This window comes from Rhinopithecus bieti, unplaced genomic scaffold (genome assembly GCF_001698545.2).
Source record: "Rhinopithecus bieti isolate Rb0 unplaced genomic scaffold, ASM169854v2 scaffold_5476, whole genome shotgun sequence".
Lineage (NCBI taxonomy): Eukaryota > Metazoa > Chordata > Mammalia > Primates > Cercopithecidae > Rhinopithecus > Rhinopithecus bieti.
Genome location: NW_016805433.1, coordinates 2,951,300 through 2,969,084, shown reverse-complemented (window position 1 = coordinate 2,969,084; position 17,785 = coordinate 2,951,300). Strand labels below are relative to the sequence as shown.

Below are 17,785 nucleotides of genomic sequence, written 5' to 3'. Positions count from 1 at the left end.
AACACTCATAATTAAAATATTTTACAATTTGGTCCAACTATCCATCCCACAGAAATAATGATTTTCTACGAGACAGTCTAACATCTCCACTTAACTCAAACTCTACTTAGCTAAAATTCTGCCTAGTAAAACTGATTGCTTAAAGTGATCTGTAATTTTCTCCCTACTTTCTTTTTGCTTCCCTACTCAACAGCTTGAAATTTTTATATGTATTTTCTGTCTTTCTCCACTCAAATGTTAGCTCCACTGGAGTGGGAATTTTGTCTATTTTGTTCACTGCTACATCTTTTAAAACTAGAACAGAGCTTGGCACCATAGCAGACACTCAACAAACCCCTCACTTTGAGAGCTCAAACTGCCAATTCTGTTACCTACGTTCAAGATGAAGTTATCATTCTCCAACTCTGACTTTCTAATGTGAATTCTTTGATAATGCATAATTATCTCACAGTATTGTCTCTCTTGTTATATAAATAAATAAACAATTCAATTGTTATTTAACTTTTCTCCACCATTATAATGGTCTAGTACAGTGCTGTCACAATAGAACTTTCTACAACGATGGAAATAGTGCATATCTGTAATGTCCAACAGGGTAGCTACTACCTACATGTAGCTATTGAAATCTTGAAATGTGGCTAGTAAAACTAAGGAACAATTTTTAATTTAATTAGGTTAACTTTAAATTAGTAACATGTGGGAAGTGGCTACACCATCAGACAACTCAGGTCTAGCACAACCTTACCATTCCCTAGCTCAACCTAACACTGACCACTCCTCTAGCATTTGCCACTGCTGACCACTCCTTTTCTGAAAACTTTGCCCCTTCTTAGTTTCCAACCTATTTTCTCTTTCTCCTCCCTCTCTCTGGCTCCCCTGCATCCCAGAATCTCTCATTTCCATTCAACATGATTTCCTCATGTGATTCCATTGACTTGATTTTTTAAAGAGCTCAGTTCACCACTAACTCCCCAAATCAGTTTCCTACCTTACCCTCTCCTGAGCTGCAGCCCCTCAAGGCCATTCCAATGATTCTCCTGGTGAATTCATTCTTCTTATATAAAGCATGACATCCTTGATAATGGATTTCCTGACCTCCCACTGCAAGCATAACAAATAGATATTCCATCTGTCTTGTCACTCTTCCTTCTATTATCAAGTCGGATTGCAGGGGAGAGCCCACAGAGCTCCATGTGTTCCTAGGAACACTGACCCTGTACCTCCACCTTCCTGAGGAGGAGGAAAGACCCTTCACTCACGCTTTCCCACAACCCCGACTGCTTACAGACTAACCACCACTGTCTGCCCAACAGATATGCAAGCTTTACACTTAGTTCTTATTTCTGCCTAGAAAACTTCCTTTAGGATTCTGCTCAAAAGCTACTTCATCAGAATACTTCCATAATATTCCCAGGAAACAGCACTCATCCCCTATTTTGTTACTCTCTCTCCTTCTTACCCTGCTTTATTTTTCATCACAGCAATCATCTCATAACACAGTTCATATTTATATATTTTTTCTTTCTCTACTCAAATGTTAGCTCCACTAGAGTGGGAATTTTGTCTATTTTGTTCACTGCTATATCCCTTAAAACTAGAACAGAGCCTGGTACCATTGTGGACACTCAACAAATACTGAATGAACAAAGACAAGAAAAGAAAAAAAAAAAAAAGAGGCTTAGTGATTATAGCCCTAATAACTAGCACAAAGTCTCTGGCCATCTGATAAGCCCAAATTCCATCACTAAGAATCCCCTCATTCTTTTCCTTAAATAGTTCTGTCCTGTATAAAATAACACTGTTACAGATTCACCATCAGTTTTTGGTAATGAAACATGAATTATATTTCTTCTGGCACTGGTGGTCTCTTGCCATGATTCATCCAACCTCCTTTATCAAGATCTTCACATACAAGAGAAGCTCAAAATTAACCAATATGATTTTCACTTGTAACTAATGGCATGCATCTGGTGAGACTGCTGGTGGACTCTGTGGTTCAGAAACCAGAAAAAGTTTACTGCCCACTAAAAGAATTAAAGCCATAACACTGAGCTTTAACTTCATTAACATTTTCCTCTAAATCTGGCCTAACCAGCCACAGTTGCCTGAAAAGGTTATAAAATAGCACAACCGAAACCATATTATCACATCACAATCATGCCAGGTGATATGAGAACTGGTTATACGAGCCGACATATACATAAACATTTCAGTGTCTGATACTTCATCTTATAACCTGTTTCACACATTTCAATTGTCAATCTGAAATAAAAGCTCATCTTACTTGAAATTTCATTTTGGCCAATTCTTTGCATTCTTACATAGAGATATGTGAGCCTACATTCTAGATTAAATCATGACTGAGATCTAAATTAAGACATAAGAGCTGCGGCCGGGCGCGGTGGCTCAAGCCTGTAATCCCAGCACTTTGGGAGGCCGAGACGGGCGGATCACGAGGTCAGGAGATCGTAGACCATCCTGGCTAACACGGTGAAACCCCGTCTCTACTAAAAAAAAAAAAAAATTACAAAAAAAAAAAAAGAGCTGCAAAAAAATACCTTCATGCCTTCTAGATTTCTATTCCATTTCTAACAAATCACTGATTAGTATATCACACTGCACAGCATCAAGCCACGGGCAAGACTGCTAATAATAACATGGAAACGTCAACCCCCATGACTCATCAATCTACCACACATAAGAATGCAGTTAGCAACTGTTCCTCATGTCTCTGCAACTAGATGGTGCCCAAATGTCAAAATATTCAGCCTAGATAAAAAAAGTCAAAATTATTAATAGTTACAGGAAAATAAAGCTTTGGATTAAATAAAATAGATCATGTATCACATATTTTTCAATGTATACAAAAAATTATATTAGGTAATGAATATAAAAACCTTAAAAGATGCTTAAAAGTCTAGGTGTAATATAGATGAATTTATAACAAAAAAATAGCCCTTTCTTTCAATAAGAGAATTCGAAGATTTACATTTAGATCCTAGTGCTGCCTACTGTCTAGCTAACTGACTTTATGCAAATTACTCTTTCAGAGCCTTGGTTTCTTCATCTTTTAAAAACAGAGTAACATCTACCTTACAGTATTATAGAAAGGATTAAATGACGAACTGTACGGAACATCAAGCCTCTGTACACCTCCGCTTGGATACACATCTCAAACTTAGCATATCGAAAACTGACTTCATCTTTCCTCTCTCTGCCCCTGCTCTTCTTCCTATATTTTCTCCCTTAATGAATGGTACCTCCCACCAAATCACACAACAGAGAAACCTTTAAGTCACTCTAAACTTCTCCTTCACTTTTATTTTCCTCATCTATATTCTCCTCCACTCCTAATATTAAGTCCAGGACAAGGTCCTAAAGTTCTACATAGTCTATCGTATTTATCCTTTATTTCTCACATCCAGTTACTGCTACTACCTGCCACCTGAATTTCTTACACCTAAGTAGTTTATACTGTTATCACAGAGAGCCTTCTAAAGTTGTTCAACAACATGGTTGAACCACTTCAATGGTTTTGGACTTGGTAGGCTCCCACAGCCTACCAAAACTGGAGAGAAAAACATTTAACTCCATCTTCACGGCTCTTCGCAATTTTGTCAATCTTACGTCATGCATTCCTCCAAACGCCCATGAATCCTACACATCACAAAAGTGACAAACTGATAATTACTTTCACTTCTTCAAACATACCATGTTGTTGAACAATTTACTTGTTACTCTCACAGCTCCTTTTGTCTACAACGCCATTCTCACCTTCACCAGGCAAATACCTAAGTTCCTTTCAACACTCAGGTTAAGCATTACCTCGTCGAAAAACACTTTTTTGATAATGACCTTTCAACTCCACTAAGTGACTCTTATGATCCCCTCTGCATCATATATGGTCATCTATAACAGTGTCATCTCATCCAGTATGAATTAATGCTAAACACATTAATGCCCTAAAACTTATAGAAAGAAAATGTAATTCAATATGCAAAGGCCTGAGTTCAAGTCCTAACTCCATCATCTACTTCTTGTATAGCTCAGGAAAAGCTACATAATTTCCCTTTATCTCAGTTTCTGCATCTGTAAAATGAGGATACCACCATCTTAACATCATTTTTAAGATTCTACGTTTAGTATATGTAAAATTGGTCTTTAGTATCTTCCTGAAACTACACATCCAATCAATCACCAGGTCCTGCTGATTTGCATCTCTAATTCCTTTTACATATTTTCTATTCTGCTGCCACTACCACAGAAGTTTTAATTGCCTTTTATCTAGATTTCACAAGAGCATGCTAACTTATTCCCTGAACTAACCACCTCTATTTCTATGGTTTTCAACCTTAGTTGCACATCGAAATCAACTAACGAACTTTAAAAGGTACTAATATATGCAACTCACCCTCTGAGATTCTAATTCAATTGAATAGGAATGTAGCTGTACATCAGTTTTTGAAAACATCCCAGATATATCTAACGTTTAATTGGTTGCCCCACCAACACTCCACAATTTTGCCATGCTGATATTCCTAAACCACAACTCTGAACAGGCTGGTTCCCTGCTCCAAAATCTTCAACAATTTGATACTGTGTTAACAACAAAGATCCCAAACAGTAAAAGTAGTATTCAAGGCCCCATATGATCTGATTCACAGAGACGCAGTATAGGAAAGTGATTAAAGGTTCGCCCCTGGAGTCGAAATATATCCCAGCTCCGCTGTTTACCAGATGTGTGTCCTTGTCTCTGTATCCTCATAATTCTATCTAACTCATAGGGTTATTTTTAAGATTAAATGAGTTTATGGGCAAGGCACTTTGAATAGCTAGTGGCACACAGTGGAAATTTAATAAACATTAGTTGTTATTCATTTCTATTAGCTTTATTTTCTACTAATTCCCCTAATGCAGCCAACAGTTTTACCCATAAGACCTAAATAAAACCTGCTCTAAACACAGTATAGGCATGAACCTAGGAAGGTACTATGTGTAGAATGTGCTTAATGAAGGTAGGTTAGTTTGCTGAACCCAATAAATGTTTAAATAAAATAAAATAAATTTAAAAAACATAAATTTTTAAAAAAATATTTTGATTTAAGGTCTAACCAAATCTCCACTTGTCTGTCTAGTGACAGTATAATAATGAACGGATTTTTATCCATATCTCAACTTAGTAAGTTTTCATTAACTTGTGACTGCTTCAGAAATCAACGTAAGTTTAATATGGTGAAAACAGCAGCTTTGGAGCAAGAGCAAGCTTAGGATGGGGGGATAAATTTATATACATGCATTTGTGTATGTATACACATACATATATATATATAATTTAATTTTGTGTGTATATGTATAAAAATAATATTAAATTTCTGGAGGGGAGGCAGAGTCTCACTCTGTCACCCAAGCTGGAGTGCAGTGGCATGATCTTGGCTCACTGCAGCCTCAACCACCAGGGCTTTAGCAATCCTCCCACCTCAGCCTCTTGGGTAGCTGGGACCACAGGCACATGCCACCACGACCGGCTAATTTGTTTTATTATTTGTAGAAACAAGGTCTTGCTATGTTGCCCAGGCTAGTCCTCAACTCCCAGGCTCAAGCAATCCTCCTGCCTCAGCCTCCCAAAGTGTGAGGATTACAGGCGTGAGCCATTACAACCCAGCCCCAAATTAAATTTTATGTCTATAGGTACATATGTACATAGACAAATACATACATAAATTCATCACCCAATCCTCAAGCTTGCTCTTGCTCTGTTGCTGCTATTTTCACCCTATTAAACTTAAGTTGACTTCTGAAGCAGTGACTTCTGAAGCAATTACAACTTAATGAAAACCTACTAAGCTGAGGTATGGATAAAAATCTCTTTATTGTTCTATTTTCACTAGAAAGACAGGTAGAGATTTGGTTGGACTTTTAACCAAATTTTATCTTCACATATATCCAATATGCTAAAATTTGAATCCTTCACATTTCTTTCTGAGGTTTTATGGGACTCCCATAAATTTTTTTTATTTTAATCTTAAATTTAAGATTCTTAACATACACCATTTTAATTAAGAGTTAAATGTGGACCTGTGGGTGTCTAAGCTTTAATTATATCCTGCTTATGAGAAGCTCTGGCATGTCTTAAAACTTGAGAGAAAGAGCAAATGACAATACTTTAAAAAAACCATCATATGTTTAAAAGCTGAGTCGTTGCATTATTTATGGGTACTGAAGGAAATAATAAGTCTTTAAAGCCAGTTCTCCTCCCAAAGTCTAGGTTAGCAAAACAAATAGCTTTGTCTATTCTCCTGTTACATAATTTCACTGTCTACACTGAGTAAATGACACAGCCTGTTTTTTCAGGTGGTTCCTTAATAGTTCTATTTTTTATTTTTAAACTGTGTATCACATTTGACAAAGATCTTAATATGAACTAACTGTGTAACAGTTCTGCTGTTCTTTTAAATCTCTGGTCCACTTTCAGCCTCTCTATACACAGAGAATGCAAAGTCAATAAAGAAGAAGCCAATTGCTTTTGTAAGTGAGAACTGAATTACTAGTGAAGTAACAAGTCCCCACCCCACCCTAGCCCCTGAACCCATCCCTGGAGATGCAGAAAGTGGAATATCACGGATAAAGAAAAGGCCAGGAGAAGGGAACAGGAGGAAGGGTTGGAAGCTAGCCATCTTTCTATGCTCTTTTCTCTCTAATCATTGAACACCTTGTTTTTACTATGAGCACAAAACATGATTTAATTCCATACAGAGGCATTAAACACAGTCCTAAGTAAGCATTTTTGCTTTTAAACTGTGCACATACACACATGCTGTACTGTTACAGTACACACATACCAAATGCAGGCAGAGAGGCCGACTACTGCCTTCCACTGTGCTTTCTCTCAAATGGGCTGTTTACAACTAAGGAGACAGTTTATGGATAAGAAGTGTGCCCAGAACAGAGATACAGAAAAGTTCCCTAAGAAACAGAATATATAAGCAACTGGGGTAACGAGGTGGAAGCTATGATTTTAATAAAAAAGATTCTCTAACCTAAGATATGTATTCTCTAGATTGACCAAAACAGTCAAAAGCTAGTCCCTGGGCTCTTACCTTTCTATGTAGGACAGTATCAGACAAGGCAGTTAATATTCCCAGAAGAATATTATTAAGAGAATATAAGCTCACAAACAAAAATAATATTCTAAGGAGCCCAAGTGCTGTGAAAGACAACAAACTGAACAATCTTGGTCAAAGAAAAGAAAATCAGTGAACCAAACTCATCAAAAACTTAATAAACACGTTTAAAAGATAACGGAGGATATTATAAAACAGAGCATGAACAAGCAAATATTTTTAAAGCTGATAATACTGGATATAAAAATATAGATAAATATAATATAGTAGGCTCGAACAGCAAAATGAATATGATCCTATAATAAATTAATAAGCTAGAAGAATAATCAAGGAATTCAAAAAGAAGTCATCAGGAAAAAAAAAAGATGGAAAATATACGTAAGTTAAGCAAGATGAAAGAATGAAACAGAAGTGCCACATTCACAAAATAAGAGACGCTTAAAAGGAAGGCATAACAGATTTAAATATAGTAACAGAATATTAAATTTTAAATAATTTTGAAAACCTACACAGAATGAATACTTGTCTAGAAAAGACTCCCCAAGTCTCACCGCCATACATACATTCATAAAACCACAGCCTCAACTGTATAAGGAATGGAAGAAAAAGGGGAAAAAACCTATTATTTGCAAATGATATGAATCAGACAAAATATTAAAATTAATGAAAAGTAAGCAGACATTCAACAAATATCTGTTAAGTTACCAAATGAGAAAAGAAAGAAACAAAGTCAAAAAACTACTGAAAGGTAGAGGTCCTGTCTCAACACTAAGCAGAGTCATAAAGAAGCCAGAGTTTATCTTGGTATCACTCCCTTATTCTTAAAGGCCCTATCAATTATTTCTTCTACTCTCCCACCCCCAAACCTCATCTTCTTGGTTCCTTTTGTCATATCAGGCAGCTGTCGATTATTCTTTCTTAAAGTGTTAGTTGCTTAAGGCTTAGATGAGCAACTTAAACTTTTGGGTCTCGAGATTCCTTTATACTCTCAGAAGCTGTTGAAGACTCCAAAGAGCTATGGTATATATGGATTATGCCTAGTAATATTTTCTGAATTAAAAAAAATTTAATGGGAAATTTACTAACTACCTCAGCCACATGATCATGGTCAACAACAAAAATAAGTTATGCTAACAGAATATACCCTTGGTATGATGTGATGAAAACGGCACTTTATCTCTGCGGTCTTCCTTCTCAAAATCCATTAAACTTAGTCTAATCACGAAAAACATATCAAACAAATTCCAGTTCAGAGATGCTACGTAAAATAACTGACCAGCAGCCCTCAAAACGGTCCAAGGTTCATTCAAAACAAAGAAAGTCTGACACACAGTCATAGCCAAGAAGAACATAAGGAAACACGAGAACTAAATGTAATGTGGCATCCTGAACTGGATCCTGGAACATAAAAAGGACATTATGTAAAAACTAAATAATTCTGAATCAAGTATGGATTTCTGTTAATAATGTATCAACATGAGTTCATCAATTGTATCAAATGTACCACACTAACATAAGATGTTCTTAATAGGGGAAAGGGAGGTGTACAACATATATGGGAACTCTATTATCTTTACAATTTTTCTGTAAAACTAATACTATTCTAAAACAAAGCTTATTTTAAAAAAAATACCTCAGAAAAAATTAAACTAAAAAAAAAAAACTGAAAACAAAAGAATTCACAGCGGGCGCAGTGGCTCACACCTATAATCCCAGCACTTTGGGAGGCCGAGGAAGGTGGATCACCTGAGGTCAGGAGTTTGGGATCAGCCTGGCCAATACAGTAAAACTCCATCTCTACTAAAAATACAAAACTTAGCCAGGCAGGGTGGTGCACCTATAATCCCAGCTACTCTGGAGGCTGAGGTGGAAGAATTACTTAAACCTGGGAGGCAGAGGCTTCAGTGAGCTGAGGTCGTGCCTCTGCACTCCAGCCTAGGCAACAGAGCAAGACTCCATCTAAAAAAAAAAGAATTCACAAGCATACCCTCCAATAGCCACCAGAGCAATGACATCATGTTTTATGTGGTCTCTGGAAAGTTGTACTGTGCCCTAATGAGGAAAAAAAAGAAAAATAATATCAAATACCATGGTATTATCACACACAAAAAATAATTTTTAGCCCTCACAGATTCTCTAAAAGGGTCTTAGAGAGTCCCAGAGTCCTGGGAATCCACTTTAAGAACATCTCCAAGAATAACAGAAACACAAAAGATGTGTGGCTGGGAATTCTGCTGTTATATTCTGTATGCCACTGGTTATTTCTTTTTCTTTTAAAAAGTTGACACTTTCTCCAACTAGGTTCCCCAAATTTACTACAGAGTCCAATTATATACCTGAATGATTTTTACATTACTCAAGCCTCTAACAAGAATAACCATCTAATAAGGTAAGAAAAAAAAAATGATATAATGACATGGAATCTTTAGTACTCACACAATAGGTAATAGTGCCCAATATTTTCCCACTTGGGAAGTTCAAACAATTACAAATATTTAGGCAAGAAGAACATAACAAAACTTTCAGAAGTTAAAGTAATGGAGATGTAAACAAAGTATAACAGGCTGGGCGTAGTGGCTCACACCTGTAATCCCAGCACTTTGGGAGGCCGAGGCGGGCAGATCACAAGTTCAGGAAATCGAGACCATCCTGGTTAACAAGGTGAAACCCCGTCTCTACTAAAAATACAAAAAATTAGCAGGGTGTGATGGCAGGCGCCTGTAGTCCCAACTGCTCGGGAGGCTGAGGCAGGAGAATGGCGTGAACCCAGAAGCACACCATTGCACTCCAGCCTGGGCGACAGAGTGAGACTCTGTCTCAGTATAACAAAGTATACCTATCAAATTATTTTGACCTTTTCTAAATATCTCCCTTTAATAGAAGTTTCAATAAAGCTATAAAGTGGCAAAAGACAAAATACCAAACAAAATGTAGGTTGGACTGTACATTTTAAAATAACTAAATGAGTATAATTGGATTGTAACACAAAGGATAAAAGCTTAAGGAGATGGATAACCCCTCTTCCATGTGATACATGCCTGTATCAAAACATATACCCCATAAATATATTTACGCACCACTTGCACACAAAATTTTTTAAAAAATTAAAATAAAAAATTTTTTACTGTATTAAAAAAAGTATGTTGATTGGTTTGCTTGCTCAAAAGGTACAGACTAATCATAATCATTCTTTCCAGCCTCCACTTTTTGAACCCAATTAGAATTCTGATGTATACCCCTATTGAACTAACAGATCTAGGCAATGATCATCAATGGTTGCTATTATCACATAAAGAGAGACAATGAGACATTATGTGCCTCCTGACAGTTATGTACAACACCATTTATACATCATTATCGTCAAAAAAATTTGAACCTCAATCTGTGCAAGCCTCTAATTCTAACAACCAACTTGCAAGAAATATAAGGGACTGATGAACACCCTAAACATCACCATGAGGGGAAAACTCATATTGTAGAAAACTCCACAGAATAAACTATCTTGTTTTTTCAATAAATTGAAAGGTAAAAATTAAGAACAGATATAGGAAAGATTTAAAAGATTCAAAAAGACTTGTGACTTATCAACTAAGTCCAACACAACAACCTACTATAAAAAGAATATGAGAGGCCAGGCACAGTGGCTCATCCCTGTAATCCCAGCACTTTGGGAGGCTGAGGCTGGCAGATCCCCTGAGGTCGGGAGTTTAAGACCAGCAAAACCAACATGGAGAAACCCTGTCTCTACTAAAAATACAAAAATTAGCCGGGCATGGTGGCGCACGCCTGTAATCCCAGCTACTCGGGAGACTGAGGCAGGAGAATTGCTTGAACCTGGGAGGCAGAGGTTGCACTGAGCCAAGATCACGCCATTGCACTGCAGCCTGGGCAACAAGAGTGAAACTCCGTCTCAAAAAAAAAAAAGAATTTGAGAGAACCAGGGAAGTGTAGGCACTGAATAATTATCTGACTAAAGAGTTATTAATTTTTAGGAATAATGTATTTATGATCAAAGTTTTAAAGTCTTTATATTCTAGAGATATATACAGACAGGAAATATTTATGAATAAAATGATTTATCTAAGATTTGTTAAAAAAAACTCTGGCTTAGGAAGGTGGGAGTGTAGATGAAACAATGTCGACCCAAGTTGATAATTGTTGAAGATGAGTAATGGGAACATTGGGATACATTCTACTACTCCATTTCAGTTCAAGAATAACTTCTATTAACAATCTTGTATGTATGATTAATACAAACTGTTAGAGTTAGCAAGCAGCTGTTGGGAAGATGAAATTATTTTAACATGAGAAAATAAGAATGTAAGTAATAAATTGGTGACTAAAATTTTCAGTTATTTTTACTTTACATAAGGAGATTCCTGCAACCTAAGAATTCTCTTTATTTAGGATTTCAGTCTAGCTGGCAACTTCTCAGGTGAGATGCCTGGGCAGACCACAGACTTTGGGTTATCCAGCAACAGGACCCACTTCCAATAGGTTAGGTTACTCCAGAGGTTAATACTGGCTCTGGAGGAAAGAATAATGGCCTCCCAAAGATGTCCACACTCTAATCCCTGGAAACTGTGAATGTTACCTTCTCTAGTAAAAGGGGTTCTGCAGATGTGATTAGGTTAAGGACCTTGATATAGGGCAGTTAACTGATTTTCTGAGTGGGTTATGTAACCAAGCTCAATGTAATCATAAGTGTCCTCATAAGGAGAAAACAAGAGGGCCTAAATGAGCAGTAGTTATGTGATAACAAAAGCCAGAGGTTGAAGTGATACAAGGATCCATGAGCCAAAAAAGATGAATGCATTCTCTAGATACTAGTAAAAGCAAGAAAATGGATTCTTCCCTCAGAGTCTTCAGAAGGAAAACAACACTAACACTTTGCTTTTAGATTTCTGACTTCCAGAACTGCTAAGAAAACAAATTTGTTGTTTTGAGCCACTAAATCTGTGGCAATTTGTTACAGTCGCAATAGGATAAGAGCACAATGACCAACGGTTAAAATTTAAAGAAGTGCTATTGTACAACAATACTTTCAGAGGATTAGTAATTGGCATACGGATAAATTATCATTAAATTTGAATGCACCAATGCTTTTGAGGCCAATTATTGGGAAGTTGTACATAAAAAACTACTGTTGTTACAGCCCTGGGAAACAGAGCGAGACCCTGCATCTATAAAAAATAAATTAGAAATTAGCCAGACAGAGTGGGGCAGGCTTGTAGTCCAAGCTACTCTGGAGGCTGAGGTGGGAGGATCACTTAAGCCCAGGAATTCAAGGCTGCAGTGAGCTAGGATCGCACGACTACAGTCCAGCCTGGGCAACAGAGTAAGACCCTGTCTCTACAAAAAATTTAGAACTAAAAAAAATGTGAATACTATTGTTAGAAAGATGCTATCACGAACACCACATAATATACTAAATCAATAATCATAATAATGAAGTTAATCTCATAGTATTTATAACAGGACAAAATAGCAACATTTAAAACTGTGACCCGCTCAAAATAATACTTACTGTAGCAAAAAGTGGTGTAATTCCATTAATTTGCGTGCACAAGCTCTAAAATGTTGCTAATTTTTATAGATAGCTGGACTTCTTAGAATATGATTTAAGGCTTTGAATAAACTCTAATAACACAGCAATTTTACCTTATGATCACCAAATCTAAATTATCAATAACTTACCCAGTATATAAAAATCAGTTGCAGGAAGTTGGATCATCTCTAGAGTCTCCACAAAGACACTCATTGACTATATTCTAAGAACTGCTGCACTAAATCATTTGTGCAGTTCCTTCCACTTCAGAAAGCTTTTGGATTCAAGGTACCCAACCTGAATTAGAATCTTAAAGATTTTCTCAATGAGGAGCCTTATACACACAACAAACATTCATACATATTTTAAAATTGTTGCTCTCTTCTAAAAAACTATTTATAAAATCAATTTTTAATACAACAAAGGATTTTGTCCTCTAATAAAACATATGAAGCAGTTTCCTTTGCTTCAAAAGAAAAAAGAAATAATACTTCAGAAATACTTCAAAAGACAGGCCGAGCACAGTGGCTCACGCCTGTAATCCCAACACCAACACTTTGGGAGGCTGAGGCGGGGCGGATCACCTGATGTTAGGAGTTCAAGACCAGCCTGACCAACATGGAGAAACCCCGTCTCTACTAAAAATACAAAATTAACCAGGTGTGGTGGTGCATGCCTGTAATCCCAGATACTTGGAAGCCTGGGGCAGAAGAAATGCTTGAACCCAGAAGGAAGAGGTTGTAGTGGGCCAAGATCACGCCATTGGACTCCAGCCTGGGCAACAAGAGCAAAACTCTGTCTCAAAACAAAACAAAACAAAACAAAACAAAAAACAAAAAAAAAAACAAAACAAAACAAACAAACAAACAAAAAAAAACAAGATAGAGTGACTATCCTTAGGCTGAGGAACATATTCAATTTTCTTTAATCTAGAAAGGTATTTCACTTCTTTAGTCTACCTCAATCTAGTCATAAGAATTTGACTCTTTAAAGCATTTTGAGCAGTTAATTTCTAGAGTGAAAACTGTAAACTTTCAAAAGATAGTTTAAAACATACATTAAAAAGTATTCTCATGTTCTGTGGCATACAAGTACCACATATAGAAACACAGATTTAATCTATACTTTTTAGTACCTGCCATCTAAGGCAAACAGCACTGCCAGAAAAATAGAACCATATGCAACTAGAAAACTAGAATAACAAGTGAGCAAATGTGTTTTAAAAATACATAGCATTGGGCCGGACACAGTGGCTCATGCCTGTAATCCCAGCACTTTGGGAGGCCGAGGCGGGTGGTGGGAGGCCGAGGTGGGTGGATCACGAGGTCAGGAGTTCAAGACCAGCCTGGCCAATATGGTGAAACCCTATCTCTACTAAAAATACAAAAATTAGCTGGGTGTGGTGGCGCAGTCCTAGCTACTCAGGAGGCTGAGGCAGAAGAATCACTTGAACCCAGGAGGCAGAGTTTGCAGTGAGCCAAGATTGTGCCACTGCACTCCAGCCTGGGTGACAGAGCGAGACTATCTCAAAAAAATAAATATAGTATTGGCCGGCCGCAGTGGCTCACGCCTGTAATCCTACCACTTTGGGAGGCCAAGGCGGATGGATCGCCTGAGGTCAGGAGTTCGAGATCAGTCTGGCCAACATAGTGAAATCCCATCTCCACTAAAAATACAAAAAAATTAGCCTGGTGTGGTGGCGTGCGCCTGTAATCCCAGCTACTCAGAAGGCTGAGGAGGCGAACTTCTTGAATCAGGGAGATGGAGGTTCCAGTGAGTCGAGACCATGCCCCTGCACTCCAACCTGGGCAACATAGTGAGATTCTGTCTCAAAAAAGAAAAAAATTGTATTATGTGCAAGAAGGAAAGCAAAAATAATAAAGTCAGATTTTTTTCACAACCTCACACCAAGATCACTATAATAGTCTTTTTCTTTTCTTTTCTTTTCTTTTTGAGACAGCATTTCACTCTTGTCGCCCAGGCTGGAGTACAATGGCATGCATGATCTCAGTGCACCGCAACCTCAGTCTCCCAGGTTCAGACAATTCTCATGCCTCAGCCTCCAGGGTAGCTGGGATTACAGGTGCCCACCACCCCATCCGGCTAATTTTTGTATTTTTAGTAGAGACGGGGTTTCACCATGTTGGCTAGGCTGGTTTTGAACTCCTGACCTCAGGTGACTCGTACGCCTCAGCCTCCCAAGGTGCTGAGATTACAGGCATGAGCCACTGCGCCTGGTCTTGTAATATTCTCTTAATATTCATTCCTCCAAATAATTTTATACCCTGCTTTCAGATTCATCTACATTAAAATACTCAATGGCAAACCATTACTTACAGAATCAAGTCCAAAATCCCTGGTCTAGCACCTAAAGTCTTCCATAAATTTGGTCTCTATCTGGCATATCCATCATTATTCCTCTAGACATCAGTCACTTACTTCTATCTTTAATTTTTTTTTACTAATTATACCCTGAATAAACTGAACAATTAATTCCCTATTTAGCCTTGCCTCTCACTATTCTCTCATCTGGCATGCTTTCCTTGCTCATTTTCAATCCTATGATCCCTACGTTCATGTGCAATTCAAAGTTTATGTCCTCTTAAGAAAGCTCCTCCAACTACTCTAGTGTGAAGCAATCACCGAATCATCACAGGCCTCTCCTGACTTTTAATTATTTATCTTTTTGGAGAGAAGGCTTAATATTAATAGTTACATTAACAAAAAAAAGTTGCTTTTATTTAATGGATGTTTACAGTATGTGCAGCTCTGTAATAGGCACTTCATAGACATATTTTCTCAATATTGAAAATAACTTTGGGAGGTAGATATTATAATTATCTCTATTTATAAGGAAACTGGAAACCTGGAGAATTTATTACCCAGGTCATACAACTAAGTGACAGGGCTCAGATTTTAACATGTAGCTAAATGTCTTACAGAGCTCATGTTCTGATCCACTTCTCCCAGATCTAAACAGTAACTAGCTTAGACCGAGCAGTTCAAAGGTAATTATTTTATAGCTAACTCGAAAGTGGACCTCAATGTTAGTTTCAAATACAGAATATTTCAGTAGTTTACACTGAAATTATCGGTATTACTTTCTCTAAAATTAGCTAAAATATTTCACAGAAGGAACCTAATGAATAAGAAAAAACTGTTCTCACTACTTTTTTTTTTTATTATTTTTTTGAGACGGAGTTTCGCTCTTGTTGCCCGGGCTGGAGTGCAGTGGCGTGATCTCGGCTCACTGCAACCTCTGCCTCGCGGATTCGAGTGATTCTCCTGACTCAGCCTCCTCAGTAGCTGGGATTACAGGCACCTGCCACCACGTCCGGCTAATTTTTTTGTATTTTTAGTAGAGGCACGGTTTCATCATGTTGGCCAGGCTGGTCTCAAACTCCTGACCTCAGGTGATCCATTCGCCTCAGCCTCCTGAAGTGCTGAGATTACAGGTGTGACCCACCGTGCCTGGCCTCTCACTACTTTTTAAACAACTTTTAACTTCTCAATATCAAAAAAATTTGGAATAGTAAATGACTGAGGCTGGGTGCAGTGGCTCACGCCTGTAATCCCAGCACTCTGAGAGGCCAAGGCAGATGAATCACCTGAAGTTGGGAGTTTGAGACCATCCTGACCAACAAAGAGAAACCCCCATCTCTACTAAAAATACAAAAAATTAGCCAGGCATGGTGGCACATGCCTGTAATCCCAGCTACTCAGGAGGCCGAGGTAGGAGAATCGCTTGAATCAGGGAGGCGGAGGTTGTGGTGAGCAGAGATCACGCCACTGCACTCCAGAAATGACTAAAACTTTATTACTTTAACCAAATGAGTCTGGTAATAAAATGTAGTAACATTTACTTGGACACATACTTTGAAAGGTAACAACAAATTTTAAGACACTCCATTCAAAAATATAGGTATGTTAGTCAACATCTTAGTAGTAAAGTATTCAGAGACAGACAGATTTCAGTTCTATCGCTTAAGCTGTAAAGTCTTAGAGAAGATAATTAACTTCCCTGAGCCTATTTCCCTACCTCAAAAAGTGAGGATAAACAAATATCTACCTTTAACAGCTGTTGTGAGGACAGTCTAACAAAGCATACACTTAAAAACAGCCACTGTAGTTACTACTGATATTTTTGATATCACTAGAAGACCAAAAGTATTTGAGTTGAAAGAATCTAAGACGGTCCATTAGATTTAAAAAAAAAAAAAAAAGGTTAAGTTTATGATAAAGTAAATGTAAGTTCTACAAACAAGGCTTAATCTTAACTTTTCTTCTAAAATTATAGTAAAAATAAAATAACTTACCATCCGTTTTCCATTTAAATCAACATGACAACAGCCTTCTTCATAAGCCAAGTTATTTCCACACCCATTTTCTTCTCTACTAACAACTTATTTTAAAGTTTAACTTTTTTTGATCATTTAAGAACCCCAAACAAGACTGAATCAGAAATTCAAGAAAGGCTGAGACTAAGTTAATACAAGTCAGCAAAACTGCATTTTGCTATCAATCATTAGACTGTTCCTATATTGGAGCCTGAACAAAGGACATTCACTAAATTAAAATTCACAAACACTTCAATCTAATAGTGACTCTCAATTCCACAGTAATATAAAAGACAGAAAAGTTGGGCTCTACCTTATTCCAACAATGTAAATTTGTTAAACAATCCACCACCTAATGATAAAGCTACCAGCTGACTACATTTTACTGAAGGGGGCACCTTTACTTTAGGTAACAGAAACACTGCTAAGAATCTATACATAAATATATAATGGAGTCACTCAAGATGCAATAAGATAACTGAAAATGAAATTATTCTGGAGTAAAATCTTTTTGTACAGTGAGAAAAAAATGACACATCATCATTTAGTCCATCCTACTAGTGATTTCTTTTTTAAATGTATTGGGTAAGGTATACTTTTCCTGTTACCCACTACTTGTTTAATTTCAGAATATAATTCAATTATGATCACAGGGCAGAAATGTTTATTAAATCTTTACATTTTTGCCAGGCGCGGTGGCTCAAGCCTGTAATCCCAGCACTTTGGGAGGCCGAGACGGGCGGATCACGAGGTCAGGAGATCGAGACCATCCTGGCTAA

The 17,785-nt window shown here is 37.3% G+C and overlaps 1 protein-coding gene across 1 annotated transcript in view; it reads right to left on the bottom strand.

Annotated features, from left to right (window-relative positions):
- The window catches only part of OSBPL8 (oxysterol binding protein like 8), a 209,750-nt gene that overhangs the window by 119,446 nt on the left and 72,519 nt on the right, over window positions 1-17,785 (bottom strand).